Source organism: Erinaceus europaeus, chromosome 19 (genome assembly GCF_950295315.1).
Source record: "Erinaceus europaeus chromosome 19, mEriEur2.1, whole genome shotgun sequence".
Lineage (NCBI taxonomy): Eukaryota > Metazoa > Chordata > Mammalia > Eulipotyphla > Erinaceidae > Erinaceus > Erinaceus europaeus.
The window spans coordinates 39642744-39666145 of record NC_080180.1 but is presented as its reverse complement, the minus strand read 5'-3'; the positions used below and the strand labels follow the sequence as shown (position 1 = coordinate 39666145).

Below are 23402 nucleotides of genomic sequence, written 5' to 3'. Positions count from 1 at the left end.
TTTCAGTAATATCTTCACTATCACTTCAAATTAAGCAGAAGGAAGTGAAAAGATCTTTTCTCATGGAAAAATGTATTTATAATTATTTTTCTTAGACATTCCACTCCAGTTTACTCTGATTGTTCATTTGTTTGACTTTTATTTTGCTGCTCTGTTTGACTCTATTTTTTGAGAAAAAAAAATGATTGACAAACATAATTGGAGGTAATGAAAAAATAATATACTACAAATCTAATGGGACCAGAAGACAAGGCAAAACTTATAATAGACAAAAATACAAGATTTTTTGCATTCTTTTCAAGTTCCCATTAAGGAGAACACAATAGTAACAAAACATGCTAACCAATATTTTTGACTCTACTCAATCTCTTTCTTAACCTTTGAAACAAGTTCCCATCTGATCTTTCAAGCAGTTTAACATAGAATAGCAGCTAAATTTCACAGTGGACCCTGCAAAATGTAAATGTAATAAACTGAATATTACATTTCTCTCACCCATGTAAGCTTCAAATACTGCTACCTATAAAGAAACAGTCCAAATGAATCAGACTTCAAAGAAAAGTAATGTATATGCATATACTAAGAATGAGTAGGAGGAACAGTAGATCCCATGAGGAAGTGAAATGTCATTCTAATTCATGGTATGTATTCAGTGACACAGCTTCTCCTGTCACTTTTGAATGGAAATTATTCCCAAGCATTCTAGCTCAATGAATCATGAACAAAATTAGCCAACATTAACAGTCTAAAAATGGACCACAGTCATATTCACAGATATCCAGAACAGCCGTCTTCTGTCCCATGAGCCACAAAAGTCCCAAGTGATTCCAGAACATTCAGGTATAGAGGCAGTATGCATATGTCAAGCAGCAATTGTCCTTATGGATTTACTGCCTTTTCCCATTCAGAAAATTAGTGATGGCGCTAAATTTGCTCCTGCTTGTGACACCTGGTTCTCTTCCAAACTACCATCACACAGTGGGAGTGGGGGCCCAGCTGCTCTGAAGCCTTGTTCACAGCCCTGTGGCACAAAGAACAGCTTTGGACATAGTGGCTTGACTGCCCTAATTTATCAAATCAAACCTCCTCTTACCTCAACTTCCTTGTTCTTCTCTTTGTTTCTGCCCATTGAACTTCTCCCATTGCTGGCAGTCTCCCGTGCTGGGATTATGGAAATCTGCTGGAGGGGCATATTGGCAGGGTTGCAGGTTGCCAATCCCTGATTGGATGCTTTATCTCACCTGCACAATTGTTCATATCCTTGCCCACCTGCACAATTGTTCATATCCTTGCTTTGCCCAGCTCAATTCTAAATGGGAAAAAAAAAAGAGGGGTGGGGGGGGGTAGTGTTTGAGACACTGTGCAGTAGAAGCTAGGATCTCTGGCCAAAATGTCAAATACTCTGAAAGGGAGTTTAAAAGAAATGCACGAGCAAATAATCCAGAGTGTACTGCATTCTCAAAAGAATGATTTACTGCAAGTCATAACTGGGGTGCTTTGTCACTGAAGCACCCCCTCTCCCTTAACAGCATTGTGGGAGACAATTCAATTTCTATGGTACCTAATAACTGTCATGGAAACCAAGGAAACCTAGGTCTCACAGGCCCTTATTAGCAACTGCTTCCTTTAATGGCACAGACTCCCATATTTGCAGCAGAGGCTGCCACTTCTGCTTTTGTTTCTCTCCTGATTCCCCAGGAGTCCACTAAGCACCCAGAGACACAGTATCCTGCTGACTAGGTAAATAAGCAGAAGGCTGAAAAGCTTAGTGTCCTATTTGGAGCCAAATCTCTTCCTCAGAAAGGGAGGTTAGTTGGCTGTGTCCTTCATGCATCCACATTAATCTGCTTAGGTCAAAGGATCTTCCTTGAAGCTAACAGCAGTAAAGAAGGTGTTAAAAATAAGAAGGGGTGGAGGAAGCCCACGGGGGGGGGGGGAGGGGGGAAAGAGGAAGTGGGATCAAGTGCAAATGTGCTTCTTTTGGCTGGATGTGAAAGTGTGTTGGGAGTAGGGCGGTGGCACAGTGGGTTAAGCGCACATGGCGCAAAGCGCAAGGACAGGTGGAAAGATTCTGTTCAAGCCCTGGGCTCCCCACCTGTAGGGGAATCGCTTCACAGGCAGTGAAGCAGATCTGCAGGTGTCTATCTTTCTCTCTCCCTCTTTGTCTTCCCCTCCTCTTCCACTTCTCTCTGTCCTATCCAACAACGATGACACCACCAACAACAATAAGAACTACAAGAATAAAACAACAAGGGCAACAAAAGGGAATAAATAAATAAATGTTAAAAAAAGAGTATGTTACATTCTCTAGTAAGAATCAGCAACAGGAGTAAGGGGCATTATCATTCTGGCATATAGAACTCCCTGTGTATTTTGTTTTTAGTGCAATTCCTGTACTACCTGAAATGTTTTATTAGGATTACTAGTAGTAATCTTTTCTTGCTTTTCCAGGAAGAAAATAAACTCTGCTAAATATTTCATTATTGTCTATACATTGTGGAATAATTATATGGTTAACCTGAATATATATAGCATCACTTTTTCACTGTGATCATGCTTGCTTTGTTAGGATATCTGATATTCTATTTTCAAAAGACAGACTTTTCTGATTTTAGAGACACAGACTTGATATATCCTGGTCATTGTAAATGAATCGGATCTCCCATTATCTTCATCCACAAAAAAGCAAAGTTTAAAAATAAATCTGTTATTTTGACAGATGTTCATGCTTGTCCTTAATCACATAAGAAATCTTCAAAGTAGTTTCTAACAGCAATTCATCTCTTGCAAGCTTTGTATTCCACAATAATACTGCCACGTGATATTCTAATTTTTTAGACTCAAAATAGATATAAAAATTGAAAAAGTATGGCACCCTCCTTGCTAATTAAGCAACAAATAATAAGCAATATAAAAACTTTAAGAATACCTATAATTTAAATACTTGCTTCAATATATTTTCAATCTTGAACTTGGTTTTCTTTTAACGTGAATGCCTCAACTTCATTTGAGCTCTGGCAAGATGCACACTTTGTAGGTCTTATCTGGATAGATTTTATGTCACATAGACATGTGACTCTTTTTACCACAGATTCAAGTTCAGCAGAGCTGTTGCAGAAAACTAAGATGGACACTTTCTAGTAAACACCACTGATGATTCTTCTATAAACTAATTCTGGACTTTACTCAACTATATCAATAAAATAATCTCCAAATAGTAAGCTAATTAGAGTTTGCCTAGTGACCAATCTCTTGATCTAAAATAGTAAACATATATAGTCAGAATGTCATAAATCAAACAGTAGCTCATCATCCCACTTAAAATACAAAGTACATCTGTGAGTTAGAGAAGCTTTGATAATGGAACTAAAAGCCAACCTCTTCCAAAAATGAGATATCGAGAGTTATGTTAATGTTTAAAAATTACTATAGGATAATGAACACAGCTGTGATCTGTGAGATCAGCATTTCCTTTTTTTTTTTAAAGCAATAATCCCTCTATTTACAAGGATTGCCTTAATTAAGGGATTCTAGACACAGATGTCTTTAACTTTAATAGTATGTGACAAGTACTAAAATGGAAATTATAAATCAGTTTAGAAAAGCAATATAGTCAGTATTTACATCCTTGAAAAGTTTTATAAAAAGCTACTACGGCAGCATTCTCCATAATTTAGGCTTTAGTACTTTTGCTTAAAATATTCATTGAAGTTACTGGAAAGGAGATTTCTAGCTTGAATTAGCTAAATGACTGTCTTAATCCTTTACCTCATTATGTGTGTGAAGTTATCCTTTGTTTACTCTGAGATTTCTCCAAAATCTGATTTGAATTCCAAAGTTAATTTGATTTATATGCTCCAGTTATTTCAATTAGCATTCTTTAATATTAAAATTTAGAACAGAATTACATTTTAGGAAAATGATATTTACTGCCTAGTATATTTTGCCCTCTAAATAAGAGGTTTGCTGTTTGTTTTCAAGTGAATGCTTCAAAATAACAAGAACAAAAATTGGTAGCCAGGAAATTGAAGAATTTTTTACTTAGTAAGAGATTAGTGATTCTCACGAATTTGGCTTTTACATTTTACAAACTCTACCGGGGAATCAACTGCTTTTAAAACTTTCTTGATCTAAGTCTCTGCAGTCTTGGAACCCAGATCAAATGTCAGCTAACATCAATGACTCGTGTTTATCTACCACCTTTCCTTCTGCAATTCCCAAAGTGATCTGTCAACAAGAAGCATGAAGTCTCTCCGGGATAACTCATTATGTAACAACCCACAGCTAGGAAAACTGTTGTGGAATGTATTTCTCCTGTGGGAGTGCGAGATCCATCTTGTGCAGTAATTAAACTCTATGGAATAAACGAAAGGCAGTGCATTCAACCATTGAGCACTACAAGACGCTGCCACAGGCCCAGAGAAGAGCTGTGGATTTTGAAATCGTTTAGTTCAAATTTATCTGTACGTACAATCGATTATATGATCAGAATTTGCAATCTTGATTTTTGTATAAACTGAAATAAAACTATGGATGAAATCATTCAGGAATAGTTCCTATTTCATACGCATGCCTGAAACCTTTGGATTCCATCCCTTTTGCTCTAGGAAAATTCTTCTGGCTATTTAATTTTCAATCAATAACTCTAATGCCGATACCTCAGTTTCCCTTAACAAATTCTGATTTGGTGATTGTTCTTACTCTGAATGATCAAGGTGATCTCTAATTTAAAAGGAAAACAGAAATTATACAGTGCATCCTCAAATGTAAGATTTGCCTTGATCTTTTCCAACTTCAAGAAAAAAACAAAAATCAAACGAACAAAAAAAAAAAACAGAAAAAAAGAGGTTGTTAAGGAGTTTATTTATTCCTACTATAAGCAAGGAAAGAAGCAGTAGTAAGTAGTAAAGACTAGAAACCAAGTAAATAGTCACTATCTCATTAACTGGGTGAACCAATCATTCATTGAGCATCTCCTGTGTGTTCTGAATCATGCCAGGAATTACAGTACATCAGGTCATATATAAAAAATTACATGGGAACAATCTTGGCAGCCAAGGAGTTTCCTTTGTCAGAGAGATAAGATTTAGACAGTTGTAACAGTTTGAAAAATACATGGAACTGTGAGGGAAAAAATGGGTACAAGCATAATCAATGGAAAAAATGGATACAGGTATAATTAAGCAATTGCTGGCATAGTTTAGAGACCAACCGGATGGTGGTTTGGCACCAGAACAATAGAAGGGTTAAAAATTTACCAGACCTAGAGTTGGAATAATGCTAACTTTCCGCTTCTGTAAACCCTGTGCTTTCAGTAAGTTAAGATGCTTGTTTCTGGGGAAAACAAGATGTTTTTGTACCAGGAGGTGGTACAAGCCTAGCAACCTCCCACCTCCAGCCCTCCCTGCCCACCAGTAATCAGATTTTAGATAAATGAGCCAAGAAGTCCTGGAAACCGTGGAAAATATTGTATGTAACCAAGGCTTGCATATGCTGCAGAGAGTATAGAAAGATGCTTGTGACTGTGCTTAGGCATTCAGTTCTTGGGTAGCTCCTATGTGAGTCTTCCCTAGGATGGACCCTCAGGGAGTAGGCTTAAATAAAATTCATACTCAACCACCTGACTTGGTATGCAGTATTGTGACTTCTGTGTGGAGAATTCTATCCCATTACAGAACAATGTAATCAGTACTTGAAACATGACACATACGATGCATACGACTGAAGTTAAGTGTCAAACAAGGTTTAAGCATCAGGAAATAAATCACCCTAAGTAAGTCTAACTAGTTCATCTTGAGGAGGAACTGGGGCCTGGGCTGGGACAGGCTAGGGATAAGATGGCTATTCACTTCAAGACAGAGAGATGAGCAGCAAGTGAGAATTAAGAACTTTTATTTTATTTTGTTTTGTTTATTTTGCCACCAAGTTTGTTGCTGGGGCTTGGTGCCAGCACTACAAATACACCACTCCTGGCAGCCATTCCTGGTCCCTCTCTACCCCCCCCCCCCCCCTTTCTCCCTCTCTCTCTAGTTACATAGGACAGAGAGAACCTGAGAAGGAAGGGGAGATAGATGGAGAGAAAGGTAGACATCTGCAGACCTGCTTCACTACCCCCTGCAGGTGGGGAGCTGGGTGGGTGGGAGTGGTTCAAATGCAGGTCATTGTGCTTGGCAATATGTGCTTAATCACTTGTATCACCATCTAGCCCTAAAGACATTATTTTAAATAACAAAACCTGTTCCAGTTATAAGTTCCTTTAGGGCCCATACAGTCATTAAAATGTAACAAATGATTGAAACTGGGGAGCAAAGTGGGAGGAAACCAAACCCAAAGATTCAATAGGAATCTAAAAAAGAAGCATCTAAGTTATAAATACACTGCCAGAATATAGAGATAGAAGAAAAATAAGAACTTTCAGTGATTTTTGAAACTAGAAACAAAGCATTTAGGGTGGGGAAAGAATCCTCAACATATCTTGGCTGAATAGGAGGAAACCTGGGTCAAAATAATTTTCAGGGAGTTGGGTGTTAGCACAGTGGATTAAGAACAGGTGGCACAAAGCCCAAGGACCAGCTTACAGATCTCAGTTTGAACCCCAGGCTCCCCATCTGCAGGGGAGTCATTTCACAGGTGGTGAAACAGGTCTCCTCTCCCCATTTCTCTCTGTCCTATCCAACAACAATAACAACAACAATAATAAAATACAACAATAATAAAAAACACAAGGGCAACAAAAGGGAAAATAAATGTCAAAAAAAATTCAACACATCATCAACAAAGCTCTCAATGCTACCACCTATAGTTACTGGGTAGAATATATGTACAATACAGGATTGCATAAAGACTGTATGGTATCTTATAAAAGAAAAAAAGAACCTTAAACATCTATTTTACTGGAAAATGCTGAAACTTTTACAGTTACTTACTTAGTTACAATAAATAAAACCAGGGCAATGGGGATGAGAGGGTAACATAAACTAACCAAGATTTTTGGCTGTGGGATTATAATAATCTTGCAAAGTAATAAATCAGCTATAAAATGGTGTGCTCTCTTTACTCTGCCTGAATGTCAGAATCCAATAGTGATCAATTTAATGTGTACAAGTATCTTTTGTAATTAAAAGAATGACTTTTTAATGTAGAATTTCTGTCCCTGTGAAGCTTTCAGAAGCAACTGGATGATGAAATTTCATTATTTAAGACAGGATGATGAACAGACAAACTCTCCAGATCTTTGATTTTATTCTTTAGGAGGTATTAGTCTGAACTTTGGATGTAACAATTGTCTTGAGGTTAAGGCAGATTACAATGTAACCAAGGAATTCATCTCAGTCTTTTAGTGAATCAATAGCAACCCTTACAGTCATATAAAATGTGTGATAATTCCAGTAGGCATTGAAAATGAGTCTATTGTATTGGCTTGTATTTTTTATATCATTTTCGTATCAAAGGGATATAATAAAAAGCTGAATCTATTTTAACATCACAGATGTGATCTTTTTCTCTTTCCTAAGATGCTGAGGGAAAGAAGCAATGATTCTAAAATTTCTTTAAAAACTAGAAGCAATAAGTTTGTGGACATGGTTAGAATTCAATATATTCAGAATTTTATGTTCTATTATACTTGGTAGGTCTGAAAAATTAAATTGAAAATTTAAAGCCTGATGCTGTATCTGCAGAGCTGAGGTTACTCAAGTCATGGAGAAGAGGGTAGAAAAAGGAATAGGTAGTATTGTGCAACCCATCACTAAAGTTTGGGTCCAGCCTCACCAAGTGCAACCCCAACTATTCCCACTCCATCTCACCTAACCACCATAGGTTTCTATCTGAGTCAGTTTGATTACCATTTTAAAATAATTCTTGTAAGCTGCAATTTATCTTTATTCCACATACTTACTTATTTTCTTAGTATTATCACCTCAGTTTCAAGCCATGTGTTCTTGAATAAGACACTGTCATCTTTTGTAATATTTGAATAGTAGTCTATTGACTATATATCTTTTTTTTAAAGGGACACTATTTTTTATATTTTTATTTATTTATTACTGGATAGACACAAAGAAAACTTGAGAGGGGAGAGAAAGAGACAGAGAGACACTTGCAGCACTGTTTCATCACCTGTGAAGCTTTCCCCTTGCAGTGGGGACCAGGGGCTTGAACCTGAATCCTTTTGCACTCTAATGTGTATGCTTAACCAAGTCTGCCACCACCTGGCCCCTTTGAATATACATCCCATAATACCTATATCCAGACACCTGTCAATGGGTATTTAGGTTGATTCTATATTTTTTCAATTGATGGTGTTCCTTATGAACACAGAGTGCATGTATCCTTTCAAATTATTGATTTTGAGTTCTTTCAGTAAATGTCTAATAGAAATGGTATTGCCCTGGAGGCCATCTTTTCCCATTTTTGTTGCCCTTGTTGTTGTTATTATTGTTACTGTTGTTGTTGTATAGAACAAAGAGAAATGGGGAAAGGAGAAGACAGAGGGGGAGAGAAAGATAGACACCTGCAAACTTGCTTCACCACTTGTGAAGCAACCCCCCTGCAGGTGGGGAGCCTGGGGCTCAAACCAAGATCATTATGCCGGTCCTTGCACTTTGTGCCATGTGTGTTTAACCCGCTGTCCTACTGCCCACCCCCCAAAACAGTTTCTATAGACAAAGTGCAAGACCTCAGGTCCCAGATGTTGCAGCTTCAGTCTCCACTACCATCATGTGCCAGAGCTGATTTGTACTCTGGTGTCTCTCTCTTTCAAAATTAAATAAATAAAAAAATCTTTTAAACAATAAAAAAAAAAAAAGAAATGGTATTGCATGAAATAAAGTATTTCCATTTTTTTTAATCAAGGAATCTCAATGCCATTTTCCATGGGGGCTGCAACAGTTACTTTCCCACCAACAATGCACCAGTTCATCTTTCTTTATATTATCTTCAATACTTGTTTCCAATGTTCTTGTTTTTCACTTGCATTTTTTAAATAATAATAATAACTGTTTTTCATGTACGTGTTGAAGAAAGAGGTGTCTCCTCTGCTGAGTTGCTTACTTTCCTTTATTGTTTTTGGTTATATTATCTCTTTAATTGTTTTCATTTGACTTTCTCTAAATGGTGCTGATTATGAACAAAGAAGTATTATGTTAGTACATTGATTAAATAAATGAGTGAATGCATTTTAATGTCTTGGCATGTGGCCTGTTAGGGAGCATGCACTAAGCAGACAGTAGTGATTCCTGTTTGATTTAAAATTATATAAATGCTTTAGTACTATATACACATAACTAGGTGTGCCACTGTCCAGTCCATGATTTTTTTAATTGTGCTTATTTAGTTATGTTATGGGGAAGATGGAGATGCACACACACATACACACCTGTAGTACTGCTTCACCCACTCCAGGTGGGAGCTGGTGACTTGAGCCAGGGTCCTTACCCATGGGAAATGTGTGCTCTACTGGGTGCTCCCCTACCTAGCCCTGGATTGGTGCCTTTTAAAAACTCTCCTCAGGACCATGGAAACAATGGGCAAATACACAGAAATGTAGAGAGACAGTTATAGAAATAATAGTCAACCCATATCTGTGACCTTGGGAGAACTAATGCAGTATCCAATTGGGGGAATGGTGGTGGGAAAGGTTTGGAATTATACCCCTGTTACCTTATAACTTTGTAAATCAATATTAAGTAACTAATAAAAAAGAGAAAGAGAAATTATATGTGATTCAATTATAAATATGTACTTACATTAAAAGAATAGGGAAAATTAAAAATAGCCTTTATGAAAAAGACTATGAACAACTATATACCACCAAGATAGGGAACCTGGAAGAAATGCACATGTTCCTAGACACATACAAACTTCCAAATATGAAATGAGAAATTGGAAATATGAAGAGGCCAATCACAGCCAAAGATATTGAAACAGTTATCAAAGCCCTTCCCAACAATAAAAGTCCTGGACTCCTTCCCAACAATAGAAGTCCTGGACTTCTATTGATGGTTTTACAAATGAATTCTACGAAATCTTCAATAAAAAGTAACTACTTTTAAAGCTCTCCCAAAAGACTGAAAATACTTCCTTCCAGCTTCTATGAAGCCAGCATCACCCTGATACCAATAGTAGACAGGGACACAAGAGGAAAAAAAAATCTAAAGACCAATATCTCTGATGAATATAGATACTAAAATATTGAACAAAATTCTAGCAAAATGTATATAGCAGTATATTAAAAAGATTGTCAATGATGACCAAGAGGGGTTTATCTCAGAAATGCAAGTCTGGTTTAATATTTAAAAATCAGTCAATGTGATCCACCATATCAATAAAAGCATACCAAAATAGATTGAAAGTCTCAAACTTTTCTTAAGACTATTTATTTTTGTTGTCCTTGTTATTTTATTGTTGTAATTATTATTGTAATTATTAATGCCATTGTTGTTGGATAGGACAGAGAGAAATGGAAAAAGGAGGGGAAGATAGAGAGGGGGAGAGAAAGACACCTGCAGACCTGCTTCACTGCCTGTGAATCAACTCCCCTGCAGGTGGGGAGCGGGGGCACAAAACTGGGATCCTTATGCCAGTCCTTGTGCTTTGTGCCACCTGTGCTTAACCCGATGTGCTACCACCCAATTTCCAGTCTCAAACTTTTTAATGCATAGACCCCAGTTCTGAGTATATACCCTTTCAATTTAAGCACTTAAGGTTTCAAACTGCTAAAATGCCTGAATTTTAACAGTGGGCTTAAAGTGTTTATACATTTCTAAAAATGACTATTTCTTTGAAATAGTAAATCATCTATAATCTCAGACCAAGGAGACCAGAAGCAAATGGCTGTGTCACTATATGTAAATTGCATCAAATGGCATAAATAATGGTAAGATATAACAAATCCCAACCATGGGATTTTCAAAGTAAACCAAATTCCCTAACAACTTGGTTATAATAAGTATCAACTGCCTTCTTTAAGACAGCAGGAACCCTCCCCATTCTCTATTAATACTCATATTTCTCCCAGTCCAGGAAACTCCAGGCATGACTTGTTTTCCTGCATGCTTCACTCGATCCAAATCATTTGATTCTGCATCTGCCGAGCCCAACAAACTCAATGCAACCAGTACCACCTCGACAAGTTTCACTTCAGATTGTGTCCAGAGATTCCAGGCATCGAATGTCAACCTTTTAACTCTAGTACTCTTGTGAGACAGTTCCTAGCAAATAGGACTCCTCAACTCCATATCAGGTGGTGCATATCCTAACAGCCACAGAACCTAGACAGAGACCAGGGCCCATGAGGCAGAACACATGTGCACATGTATCTAATCATAGTTTTTTTTTAAAAAAGGCAGACCAAGAACCACATGATTATATAAATAGAAAGCCTTTGACAAAGCCCAACATTCCTTCATGATCAAAACACTAAAACAAACAAACAAACAAACAGATAGTGGAGTCCATATGTCACAAACACACAACCAACATTATACTCAATGGCGCAAAACTGAATGCATTCCCTCCAGATCAGTTACTAGACAGGCTGCCCACTATCATCATTACTATTCAACATTGTGTTGGAAGTTCTTGCCATAGCAATCAAGCAAGAGCATGGACTTAAATAGATACAGACTAGAAGAGCAGAAGTCAAGCTCTCATTATTTGCAGATGATTTTATACCATACATAGAAAACTAAAAGAGGGGGTCGGGTGGTGGCGCAGTGGGTTAAGCGCATGTGGCGCAAAGCGCAAGGACCAGCATAAGGATCCCGATTCGAGCTCCCGGCTCCCCACCTGCAGGGGAGTCACTTCACAGGCGGCGGTGAAGCAGGTCTATAGGTGTCTATCTTTCTCTCCCCTTCTCTGTCTTCCCCTCCTCTCTCCATTTCTCTCTGTCCTATCCAACAACGAATAGCGTCAACAATGGCAATAATAATAACCACAACGAGGCTACAACAAGGGCAACAAAAGGGGGAAAAAATGGCCTCCAGGAGCGGTGGATTCATAGTGCACCGAGCCCAGCAATAGCCCTGGAGGGAAAAAAAAAAACAAACTAAAAGAATCCAGCAGGAAGCTCTTGGAAATTATCAGGCAATATAGTAAGGTGACAGGCCAAAAGATTAACATATAAAAGTCAGTGGCATTCCTCTATGCAAACACTAAATTAGCTGAAGAAGAAAGTCAGAAATAATCCCTTTTACTATAGCAACAAAACAAACAAAAAAAAAATATCTAGGAATAAACCAAACAAAAGAAGTGAAAGGTTTCTATACTGAAAATTATGAGTCACTATTCAAGGAGATAGAAAAAAAAACCCACAAAGAAGTGGAAAGATATTCCATGTTCATGGGTTGGAAGAATTAACATCATCATAATGAATATTTTAGTGAGAGCCATATACAAATGTAATGCAATCCCCATCAAGAAACCCAGTTTTTTAAAAGGAATTTTAAAAATATGAATGTTTATCTGAAACCAGAAAATAACTCTAATTGACAAAACAATCCTGAAAAGAAAGAACAGAAATGGAGGCATCACACTCCCAGATCTCAAACTGTCTTATAGAACCATTGTAATAAAAACTGCGTGGTACTATTACATAAATAGACACACTGACCAAAGGAATAGAACTAAGAGTCCAGAAATAACCCAGCACACATACTTATGGGCATTTAATATTTGACAAGAGTGCCCAGACTATTAAATGGGGAAAGGGGATTGTCTTCAATGAATGGTGTTGGAAATATTGGGTTGAAACATGCAGAAGAACTGAACCACTTATGGGAGTCACCTAAGTGACCACACACAAAAATTTCACCACACACAAAAATAAATTCCAAATGGGTTACGGATTTGGATGGTAGAAACTATAACATACTTAGAGGAAAATATTGGCAAAACTCTTTTCCTACTAAAATTTAAAGACATCTTCATTAATATGAATACAACCACAATTTAAAAAGCTCTTGCACAGCAAAAGAAACCACTACCCAAACAAAGAGACCACTTATAAACTGGGAGATATTTTCTTTTTTTAATTAATTTATTTATAAAATAGAAACACTGACAAGACCACAGGATAAGGGGTACAATTCCCACCACCAGAGCTCCGTATCCCATAATCTCCTGTGATAGCTTTCCTATTCTTTAATCTCCTGGGAGTATAGACCCAGGGTCATTATGGGATGCAGAAGGTGGAAGGTCTGGCTTCTGTAACTGATTCCCTACTGAACATGGGCACTGACAGGTTGATCCATACCTGGGAGGTATTTTCATGTAAAACATTAGACAAGAGGCTAATAACCAAACTATATATAAAGAACTCAACAAATTAAAAAAAAATGACCCCAACCAAAAATGAAGAGAGGATATGAACAGAATAGTCACCAAAGAAGATATCCAAAAGGAAAACAAATACAGGTAAAAATGTTTCAAGTCATTGTCACAGAAATGCAAATAATGACAAAAATGAAATACCACTTCATTCCCGTAAGAATGTCACACATCAGAAAAGGTAGCAACAAAAATTGTTGGAGAAGTTGTAGGCATAAAGAACTGCTCCCACTGCTGGTGGGAATGTCAATTGGTCCAGTCCCTGTGGAGTGCAATCTAAAGAACTCTAAGAGGTTAGAAGTGGAACAACCCTATGACTCTGTAATTCCTCTCTTGGCGATATATATCCTAAGGAACTAAACATACCCATTCAAAAAGATTTATATATACCTAAGTTCATAGTAGCAGAATTTGTAAAAGTCAAAACCCAGAGCAACCCAGGTGTTTAACAACAGATGAGTGGCTAAAAAAAGTTGTACTATATATGCACAATAGAATACTGCTCAACTATTAAAAATGGTGACTTAATCCAGCTCCCTTTGGAGGGTGGAACATTCTCTTCTGTTGTTGATCCAAATGAGGGCAAGGTCCTATAGGGGCCCACAAAGGGGTCTATTTTGTTGTTCCTGATAGAGATGACCAGTAACAATGGAAAGAGGAATCTATTCAAGGTCTAGGCCAATCATTCTGGGAATCTCAGGACTCCCCGACAAGGGCCCCAGCTGATGGGGTGAACTGATTGTGACTAAATAGTCATCATTAAAGTATGCCAGGCTCTTGCCCTTATTCAGCTTTTGCAGTCCTTACTTTGATAAGGTTAGCTTTGGAGTGAGTGAGGGAAGTATAACAGGAAGTACGTGAGGAGGGTATCTATGTCTAAGTAGACACTTTCATTATGAACTTGATACTGACTCACTACAGACTGTGTACTTTTGATTTCAGGTATATATCTTGTCCTAATATATCTATACATGTGAACATATGCCCTATCTCATGGGACCTGTTCTATATCCAGGTTTTGGGACTTTGTTAGGAAGTGAACCTCCTGGAATTAAATAAGAGAATACTATGAAAGGAATGGTCTCACCCGAGTAATGAAGGTAAAGGGTTGGCATTCCATGCCTGACATCTCTGGACACAGTCTGAAGTAAAGCATGAGGAGGTGGTACTCGTTTTGTTGATTAGGTTGGGATCAGCAGATTAAATATCACTTGGTATGAATTGAGATAAGCATGCAGGAAAGTGAGCCCCACACTAGAGGTTCCAGGACTGGGGGAAATATAGGCTCTATAAAGGAAGTGTGAGGTTCCTGCTGTCTTAGGGTTTAAGAAGGCAATAGATAGTTATTGCTCTAATCACATTATATGGAAATTGGGTTAACTTTGAAAAATCCCTTTGTTAGGATTTTCTGTATCATACACACCATCACCATAATTTATGTCCTTTGACATTATTTGTTTATAGCTGTGCTTCTGCTCTCCCTGGTCTAATACTCATACTTTATGCTCCACCTGAGGAAGATGCGTCCTGATATTAGGGCAGATTAGAATGTTCTTACTCATGACCACAGAAAGTGAGCTCAGATACAGAGATGCAGAGATCACATAGGCTCTAAAGCTGAATATGGTGCCTAGATCAGATCAAACTGATGAGGTTTATAGTTAACAATATTTATACACCTTTCCCATATTTGGGAAATACACTCTTTCCTGACCCAACTTTCTCCTTCCCTGGTCCTTTTCACAGCCATGACATCATCTCCAGAGACAATAACTTGGATCCACCTGCATATCAGATTTCAGGCTCAGGGGAAAAAAAAGAAAAAAAAAACTAGTATAACCACAGGCCCTTTGGAATAAAACTGTTTCTATTTCCTGTATCTCTCCCTTCCCTCTGAATTTATCACTGTCTCTTTCCAAAAACAAACAAACAACAAAAAAATGGCCAATGATAACACAGGTGGAAATAATAATGATAATAATAATATTGATAATGCTTGCTATTTGTTAAGGTAAAGAGTAATAACTATCCATTTTCTGATAAAGAATGCAGCAGACATAGGCCCTCTCCCATATATATATATGACATGCATATATATTATTTCTTTTGGCTCTCAATATTTCCAGGCAGAATTAATTGAAGTGCTTTGAGATAAATGACTTTACAAATTCTCACATATAGTCAATGAACTAAGATTAAAATTGAACATACCTAAGACTATACCATATGTTAAGAGAGAATTCTGATATTGGAAAAATATTTCACTTGGACAGTGTACTATTTTGACCTGGGCTCAAACCATTCCTTGCCACACTAAAGGAAATTTTGGTGCTGTAGTCTCAGCCTCTCTCAGTCTCTCTCTCTCTCTCTTTCTCTAAAAGACAGAATTATGACTTTCAGAATGTGGAAAAAATACAAAAATAAGTTTGAGATGCTGATGAGATTTAATATGTTACCCTTACTTCATGAATTATCAATCAAGCAACAACAAATAAAAAAATCTAATTTCAAAATGGTTGTAAAATAACTGAAGCACAGAAACCACAATCAGTTTGTTATTGTTGTTATTGCTGTTGTTTGTTTTTGTTATGTTACTCTAGAGAATAAAATAAGAACCTCTTTCATGAATAGCACAACTGGGCAACATTTTGGACCAATTTTTTTTCCTTTATTTTTTTTAACTGAAAGGGAGAGGACAGTGAGAGGCACAGACACAAAGCACTTTGGCATCATAGCACTGCTAAATCATTCATGTCATTTCCACATGGAACCAGTGCTTTATTTCAGGGCCTCACATATAAGGCACATACTTCAGTGAGGGAACTGTCTCCCAGTCCTTATTTTTATGCAAGATTATGAGTCACTGAAATGACAATATAAGGGTTCATCAAGACATCATGGTACACTTTCTTTTTTAGAAAAATAGCACTCAACATGAATGCTAATCATAAGAAGTGTCTTAATCTTAGAAAAGAAACTAGATTCAACACCATAATAACACTGCAAACACTGACTGGCAAAGCAAATTAAACATTCAGTGAACATAATCATATAAGAAAAGAAAAAGAGGATAGGCACACTAATATGAATTCATATATATAAACACATAAAGAGAGACAAACAGAACAAATTTATCTACAAACTTAGGAAGACTAAATTGGATTATTTGGGCTGAAATATTTCTGATAAAATTACTGAGCCAGGTAGAATTTAATAATTATTTTTAGTCCCAATGGAGGTACATTGAGAAGGAAAGAACACTTGGGTAGAATACTAAAGAGTACTTATTTCTGGATCACACAATGAACAAATATCTATAATTGGTTTGAAAGTAAAATGCAATCTGAGCCACAATTCCATTATGAGCATGTTACATAATTATAACTTTGATATCTTCCCTTCAGAGAAGAACAACTACCCACTAAAATGTTTACTATTCTATGGAGAATGGCATCAGTATAATAAGGTAAGAAAATCATAGATAGCCATTCAGACTTTTTAAATTAACTGGTGATTTTTCATCTGTTCTGAATGAGACTGTAATTATCCAAGAGTCATTTTTTTGCTAAAAAAATATCTACAATTTAGCAAATGAGTAAGATATGGAAGGAAGTGATGACCATTTAGGTCATATGAAAATTACCATGTAAGAATAGAAAATTTAATGTGCCTGCCTCATGTTGTTCAATATTCTTTTTTCCTTTTCAAAAAGAGACTAATATATTTTGTTGTTTATATCATTATTTTTATACAGAGATAAACAAGATGCAAAGACATAGAAATAGTGAAAGAGACTGCAACACTGAAGATTCCTTCACGATTATTCATTTTGCAAAGCAGCACACTATCCAAGTGATCTTTTTGTTGGTCCATTTACATTATTTTTAAATATATACAACCAATTGTCATTAGAAACTATATAATAAAAATTCTATACAAGCTTTCAATAACTGTACTTGAAGCCAACACAGAAAGAGTTAAGAATATGGTTAGAATAGATAACATGTTCCACCACATCAACAAAAGCAAGACCAAAAACCACATGGTCATACCAATAGATGCAGAGAAAGCCTTTGACAAAATCCAGCATCCCTTTATGATCAAAACACTACAAAAAACGGGAATAGATGGAAAATTCCTGAAGATAGTGGAGTCTATATATAGCAAACTTAAAACCAACATCATACTCAATGGTGAAAAACTGGAAGCATTTGCACTTAGATCAGGTACTAGACAGGGCTGCCCACTATCACCATTACTATTCAACATAGTGTTGGAAGTTCTTGCCATAGCAATCAGGCAGGAGTAAGGAATTAAAGGGATACAGATTGGAAGAGAAGAAATCAAACTCTCCCTGTTTGCAGATGACATGATAGTATACACAGAAAAACCTAAGGAATCCAGCAAGAAGCTTTTGGAAATCATCAGGAAATACAGGAAGGTGTCAGGCTACAAAATTAACATTCAAAAGTCAGTGGCATTCCTCTATGCAAACCCTAAGTTAGAAGAAATTGAAATCCAGAAATCAATTCCTTTTACTATAGCAACAAAAACAATAAAATATCTAGAAATAAACCTAACCAAAGAAGTGAAAGACTTGTATACTGAACATTATGAGTCACAACTTGAGGAAATTGAAAAAGACACAAAGAAGTGGAAAGATATTCCATGTTGATGGGTTGGAAGAATTAACATCAAAATGAATATACTTCACAGAGCCATATACAAATTTAATGCTATCCCCATCAAGTTCCCAAGCACATTTTTAGGAGAATAGAACAAATGCTACCAATGTTTATCTGGAACCAGAAAAGACATAGAATTTCCAAAACAATCTTGAGAAAAAAGAACAGAACCGGAGGCATCACACTCCCAGATCTCAAATTGTATTATAGGGCCATTGTCATCAAAACTGCTTGGGGGGGGTCGGGCGGTGGCGCAGTGGGTTAAGCGCATGTGGCTCAAAGCGCAGGGACCGGCGTAAGGATCCCGGTTCGAGCCCCCGGCTCCCCACCTGCAGGGGAGTCGCTTCACAGGCGGTGAAGCAGGTCTGCAGGTGTCTATCTTTCTCTCCCCTTCTCTGTCTTCCAATCCTCTCTCCATTTCTCTCTGTCCTATCCAACAACGAATTGCGTCAACAAGGGCAATAATAATAGCCACAACGAAGCTACAACAAGGACAACAAAAGGGGGAAAAAAAAAAGGCCTCCAGGAGCGGTGGATTCATGGTGCAGGCACAGAGCCCAGCAATAACCCTGGAGGAGGAAAAAAAAAAAAAACTGCTTGGTACTGGAACATGAATAGACATACTGACCAGTGGAATAGAATTGAGAGCCCAGAAGTGAGCCCCCACACCTATGGACATCTAATCTTTGACAAAGCGGCTCAGACTATTAAATGGGGAAACCAGAGTCTCTTCAACAAATGGTGTTGGAAAGAATGGGTTGAAACATGCAGAAGAATGAAACTTAACCACTGCCATTCACCAAATACAAAAGTAAATTCCAAGTGGATCAAGGACTTGGATGTTAGACCACAAACTATCAGATACTTAGAGGAAAATATTGGCAGAACTCTTTTCCGCATCAATTTTAAAGACATCTTCAATGATACGAATCCAATTACAAAGAAGACTAAGGCAAGTATAAACCTATGGGACTACATTTCTTTTCTTCTCTCTCTCTCTTTCTTCCTTTTTAAAATTATTTATTTTATTCATTTCCTTTTGTTGCCCTTGTTTTATTGTTGTAGTTATTATTGTTATTGATGTCGTTGTTGTGGGATAGGACAGAGAGAAATGGAGAGAGGAGGGGAAGACAGAGAGGGGAAGAGAAACATAGAAACCTGCAGATCTGCTTCATTGCTTGTGAAGTGACTTCCCTGCAGGTGGGGAGCCTGAGCTAAAACCTGGTTCCTTAGATGAAATTAGAGTGTACTATAAAAGGAAAGGTCTCACCCGAGTAATGAAGTTGAAGGGTTGTCATTCCACACGTGAAGTCTCTGGATACAGTCTGAGGTGAAGCATATTGAGGTGGCAATCGTTGCTTTGGTTAGGTTGTGATCGGCGGATGCAATATTATTTGGTTCGGATTGGGAGATGCATACAGGAAAGTGGGCCCTATCCAAGAGTTCCAGGACTGGGGGAAGTAGGGGCTCTATAGTAAAGATGTGAGGTTCCTGCTGTCTTAGGGTTCAAAAAGACAATCGATAGTTAATATTATCATCACTTTATTTGTTAATTGGGTTAACTTTGAAAAGTCCCTTTGTTATGGTTTTCTGTACAGTACCCAGTATCTTGTATATAGCTATGCTATTGGATGCTTCTAATCTACTTGGTCTAGGCTTTTGAGAGAGTTCGCATATCAAATACACAGCCTATATATTAAAAAGATTCAGGTAGTTCACTTTCTAACAAAGTCCCATAATCTAGATATACACCAGTTTCTGTGAGAGAGAGCTTATGTGCACACGTATCCATAAACTACTGCAAAATATATACCTGAAAGCAGAAGTACACTAGAGTTTGCAGTGAGTACCTCCCTAACACTTCCTCTCCACTATTCCAAGCTTGGGATCCATGATTGCTCAACAAATTGTTTGGCCTCATATGTTAACTCTCTTTTCAATCACCAGGTTCCAGATGCCACCTGGATGCTGGCTAGTCTTCCCTGGATTGAAGACCCCACCAATGTGTCCTGGAGCTCAGCTTCCCCAGAGACACACCCTACTAGGGAAAGAGAGAGGCAGACTGGGAGTATGGACCGACCAGTCAACGCCCATTTTCAGCAGGGAAGCAATTACAGAAGCCAGACCTTCTACCTTCTGCAACCCTCAATGACCCTGGGTCCATGCTCCCAGAGGGCTAGAGAATGGGAAAGCTACCATGGGAGGGGGGGGGATTATGGGGATTGGGTGTTGGGAATTGTGTGAAGTTGTACCCCTTCTACCTTATGTTTTTGTTCACTAATCCTTTCTTAAATAAAAAATTAAAAAAAAAAAAACCTGGTTCCTTAAGCCTGTCTTTGCCCTTTGCTGCAAGTGCCCTTAACCTGCTGCAGCTACCTCTCGACTCCCCTCTTCCTTTCTTTCTTTTCTTTATTCCTTCCTTCATTCTTTCCTTCCTTCCGTCCTCCCTTCCTTCCCTCCCTCCTTCCTTTCTACTTTTCTTTCTCTTCTTTTTTCCCCCTCATATTTCTCTCCTCAAGGGGGTTGGAACTCTTTCTGACTGTTCAACTTCCTTGACCAATCTTTTGTCTCTTCCAGGACCATGAGAACATTCTGCCCTAGTTTCCTAGCTTCTCTTTTTTCACTTTAGCTCTTTAGCTTATGTTGCTTTTTGTAACTGGCTTTTGTTTTGTTTAGGAAGGCAGAGAGGTTTAGGATAGACAATTTGTAAGTTTAAGTTTGCAGAGTGATCTCTAGGTATTATTATTTTATGTGTCTTTTTTTGTTTATTTTGGTTTGGATTTTGTTGTGGTGGTGGCTAGTCAGTTTGATTGTTTTACTTCAATGCTTTTTGTTTATTTCCTCCCTCATCCCTCTGACAGAAACCAGACTTGGCTGCTGGTGCATTGCATTTACTGGTTGTGGTCTCTGTTGTAGTTTTTTTTTTTTTCTTTTCTTTGCTCTCTCTGTCTCTCTTTCATTTATTTTTCTTTCCTTCTTTCTGATTTGAAAAATCTTAGTTTTTGCTCCTATATTTGCAGTAATCATTTGTGCCTATCTGTGACCTATTGTGCAAAAAAGAATAACGTGGTAAGGTTTATCTTTCTTTAACTCTCTCTCTCTCTTCCATTATTTCCTATCCCTTCTCAAAATCTCTTAAATTTATGTCTAATAGTGGATTTCTGTAATTATCTGTTATGGCTTTGTATTTTTTTTAAGCCATTGTTGTTTTGTTTTTGCTTCTGGTATGTTTTGGTTTTGGTGGGGAGAGTTTTTGTAGCTAAAAGGTTTTGGCTAAAAAGCATGAATCATTGCTTTTGTTGTAGTTGATGTATTTTATGAGGTTTATGACCTCAATTGTAAAAGGCCTTTGGTTTAGTGAGTCTTTTTCTCACTCAACACAACAACTGAACATAAATAGCAAAGGCACAAAAGTACAAAATACAACAGTAAAAAAATGGCCAAATGGAAAGCAACTAAATCACAAAAATGGGGAACTCAATAACAACCTGCTTAATAACTGCTGGGTTGAAATTCAGATGTTCCTAGAATCAAATGATAGCTTTACAAATGAATTCTACAAAACCTTCAGGAAATCTCCTTCTACTTCTAGAAGAAGAAGAAAGGAAATAGTTAATTCCTATACTTTTAAAGTGCTTCCAAAAGATCGAAGAAACAGTAACATTCCCTTTCATTTTCTATGAAACCAACATCATCTTGACACCAAAAGCAGATAAGGACACAACAAAAAAGGAAAACTACGGGCCAATATCTCTGATGAATATAGATGCCAAAATATTAAACAAGATCCTGGCCAACTGGATACAGCAGTATTTCAAAAAGATTGTTCATCATGACCAAGTGAGATTTATCTCAGGAATACAAGTCTGGTTCAATATACATAAGTCAATCATTGCCATTCACCACATCAATAAAAGCAAAATCAAAAACCAAATGATTATCTCAATAGACACAGAGAAAGCCTTTGAAAAAATCCAACACTCATTCATGCTCAAAACACTACAAAAAATGGGAATAGCTGGGAAATTCCTCAAGATAATGGAGTCCATATATAGCAAACCTATAGCAACATCATACTCAAGGGACAGAAGCTGAAAGTATTCTCCCTCAGATTGGGGACTAGACAGGGCTGTCCACTATCACCGTTACTCTTCAACAGAATATTGGAAGTTCCTGTCATAGCAATCAGGCAAGAGAAATAAATAATGGAGTACAGATTGGAAGGGAAGAAGTCAAGCTCTCACTATTTACAGATGATATGACAGTAAACATAGAAAAACCTAAAGAATCCAGCAGAAAGCTACTGGAAGTTATTAGGCAATATAGCAAGGTGTCAGGCTACAAAATCAATGTACAAAAATCAGTGGTATTTCTTTATGCAAACACTAAATCTGAAGAAGAGGATATCCAGAAATCACTCCCATTCACAGTCACAGCTAAATCAATAAAATACCTAGGAAGAAACCTGACCAAAGAAGTGGCAGACTTTTATATTGAAAAGTATAAGTCATTATTCAAACAAATAGAAAATGATACAAAGAAATGGAAAGATATCCCATGCCCATGGATTGGAAGCATTAAAATCATCAAAATGAATATTCTCCCCAGAGTCATATACAAATTTAACGTGATATCCATCACAGTTCCACCAAGCTTCTTTAAGAAAATAGGACAAACGCTACAATCATTTATCTGGAGCCAGAAAACACCTAGAATCACCAAAACAATACTGAGGAAAAGAAACAGAAATGGAGGCATCACACTCCCAGATCTCAAACTATATTATAAGGCCATCATCATCAAAACAGCCTGGTACTGGAACAAAAATAGGCACACAGACCAGTGGAACAGAATTGAAAGCTCAGAACTAAACCCCCACATCTATGAACATCTGATCTTTGATAAGGGGGACCAAAGTATTAAATGGAGGAAGGAGGCTCTCTTCAATAATTGGTGCTGGGAAAACTGGGTTGATACATATGGAACAATGAAACTGCACCACTTTACCTCACCAGAAATAAAAGTCAACTCCAAATGGATCAAGGACCTGGATTTAGGCCAGTGTTTTTTTCCTCTTCTTTATTTGTTGGATAGAGACAGCCAGAAATTGAGGGTAGGAGGAGACAGAGAGGGGCAGAGAGAGACACCTGCAGCACTGCTTCACCACTTGTGAAGCTTTCACCCTGCAGGTGGGGAGGGGACTGGGGAGGCAAACCCAGGTCCTTGTGCATTGTAACATGTGCATTTAGCTGGTGTGCCACTGCCCAGCCCTACCAGCTGTTTTCATTCTATAGGTTTCTATTCCAACACTTAGAAAACTGGGACCAGAGAGATGTGTTACTGCATATTGTGCCTGCCGTGCCTTACAAATGGCCCAGATTTTAAGCTCCA

The 23402-nt window shown here is 37.5% G+C and overlaps 1 protein-coding gene across 1 annotated transcript in view; it reads right to left on the bottom strand.

Moving 5' to 3' along the window:
• MARCHF1 (membrane associated ring-CH-type finger 1) overlaps positions 1-23402 on the bottom strand; it is an 853606-nt gene that overhangs the window by 474621 nt on the left and 355583 nt on the right. The window contains exon 6 of the mRNA XM_060178875.1: positions 1094-1309. The gene's annotated coding sequence lies outside the window, so the exon portion shown is untranslated. The remainder of the gene's footprint in view (positions 1-1093; positions 1310-23402) is intronic.